Consider the following 2,458-nt stretch of genomic DNA (forward strand, 5'->3'; position numbering starts at 1 on the left):
GGTTACACAGTAATCCACTGGAAAAAGATAGATCAGAATCAAGGTAATATGGAGGATTAACAAGAGGTGTTTAGTGAAGCCCCTGAGCTTCATCCACGGAGTCTTTCAAGGCTCAATTTTCTCCAAGTACAAAGAGCTCATTCCTCCCTGGGTAAAACAGAATCAGTATCCCTCGGGTGTTAGTTCCACTAGTAGACTATTTATTTTCACTTCCCAGAACTCTATCAAGCCAAATGTCCCTTTTCTTTAAATAAAAAAAATTATTTATTTATGTATGCAGAACTAGGGTACAGGTCAGAGGTGCAGAGGTGGTGGGAGGATTCACCAGAGATAGAGTGGGAGAGCAGAACAGGCCAAATGATGGAGTACACCACGGGCAGGTTAGGAGAGTTCTGCTGTGCCATGTAGATCACCTCCAGGGCAGGTGGGGATTAAACTCATGAGGAAGTGGCTTTAGCTTTTTGTGCTGTGCTTTAACCCACTGACCAGGGAGGGTCCCAAATGTCCCTTTTTAACAACATTTTGTAATGCTGCTTCTGCTGTCATCAAATACAATTCATAATAGTTTATACATGACTTTTTTTAAAACAACATAATGATCTAATTATAAAATAAAGAAAAAAAACATAAAGTAATGTGCATTTCAGAATATAAACTCTTAAACATGTAGAGGTATAGTGATTCAATAGGTAGAATCACTGTGAACCTAACAACCACAAATACATTATTATTTTATACTAGAAACTCAAACTCCACACATCAGCACTTTTGTCAAGGACATAATTTTTCAAAATTGAAATACCTTGGTGAAGTATAAGGTACAACTTCTCATGGCATATATAGTAGTAACATTTCTAAAAAGTTCAGTGATCTGGCCCTCCCTGGTGGCGCAGTGGGTTAAAGCACAGCACTGAGAAACTGAAGCCACTTCCGCATGAGTTCGATCCCCACCTGCCCCGGAGGCGACCACATGACGCGGCAGACCTCTCCTGACCTGCCCGCTGCTCCCCTCAGCAGTGTACTTCGTCGATCTGCCTGTTCTGCTCCCCACTCTGTCTCTGGTGAATCCTCTCACCCTCCGCATCTCTGGCCTGTACCCCAGTTCTGTACGAATAAATAAATAAATCTTTAAAAAAAAAAAATCTTAAACACAACTTAGAATTTTATATAAAATGGAGCTGGATTCTATCACAGATGATTGTAAATAAGTTTTACCTAAATGAGCATTCTATAGGACACTCAAATTTTCACTCAATTCATAGGGAAAAAAGTTGTATGGTTTTGTCTTGTACACTACAAAACATGTAATGTTTCTGGTCCCAGCCCTTTAAATTCCAGAGCATCCTCCAATCATTTTAACAAGCCAAAACAGGTGCCCAAACTATCTTCAAGGATGTACAGTATCTCTTTTATCAAGAACTGTTTGGCTGGAGGATTCAGTAATCAATTTTCTGAACCTGACAAGGATAGTATCACTGTGGAGCTATCAGAATGTGACATCCTAAACCTTCCTTTGGCTGTTACAATTATTTCCAGAAGTCCCAGAAATAAGATCCTTCTAACTAAGGAAATAAAGTTTCTGAGAAGGTTACTGGAGCAGCAAACTCAATTGCAGGAATTGCTGAACAAGAAAACGTCAGTATGCCACTTGGGATTATTCCACTAAACCGGATGGAATATATCTGACTCAAATAAAACAGAAGTTAGGTTTTTCTTCTTTACCTCTATCCATTGGCCCCCCCCAAACCTAAAGTCAAGCTAGTTTCCCTGGACCCAGCAACTATTTTTTCCTTGGCCCTCAGTGATGTTAACATGCAAAAGCAAATTAAGCATATAATTGCTTTCATTGAACATGAAGCCAATGAGAAAGCAGAATAAATGGGTAAGCAGGTAGAAGACAAGTTTAACATTGAAAAAGGTCATATGGTATAAACCCAACAACTGAAGATTATGGAATATAGTACAAGAGAGCAATAGGAGAAAATTCAAATATTCAATTTGATGAATCAAACGAGACTCAAAGTCCTCAGAATTAGAGATGATCTTACCACAGAACTACTAATTGAAGCAAAATAGAGACTTTGCAAAGAGGCAAAAGACTCAACCAGAGACCAAGTGCTGCTGGAGGGACTGGTCCTCCAGGGTTGGTAACATTTATTGTAGTGCCAAATAATTGATCATTACAGGAAATAGGATTTCCCTCTGGTAAAGTCTGCAATGCAAAAGCAAATCCTATGTACAAAGCTGTCACCAAAAATGATGCTGATGTCCAAACTGATCAGGAGGCCTATCAGCCTAAGAACATAGCCAGCAAAATTGAAATATATAGACTAGGGATTGTAAGATAAAAGTTTCCAGCGCCCTAGAAAGCTAGTTGAATTTTCAAGCCCAGCAGATGATGCCATAAGTATAGGAAGACTTGTTTGGTGCACATCCCAACAGGAAGTTTCTAGACTAA

At 39.3% G+C, this 2,458-nt stretch overlaps 1 pseudogene; it reads left to right on the plus strand.

The window, feature by feature from the left end:
- Positions 1–1,393: 1,393 nt before the first annotated feature.
- LOC101635243 lies at positions 1,394–2,458 on the plus strand (annotated as a pseudogene).

Source organism: Condylura cristata, unplaced genomic scaffold (assembly GCF_000260355.1).
Source record: "Condylura cristata isolate star-nosed mole 26May11 unplaced genomic scaffold, ConCri1.0 scaffold00020, whole genome shotgun sequence".
Classification (NCBI taxonomy): Eukaryota; Metazoa; Chordata; class Mammalia; order Eulipotyphla; family Talpidae; genus Condylura; species Condylura cristata.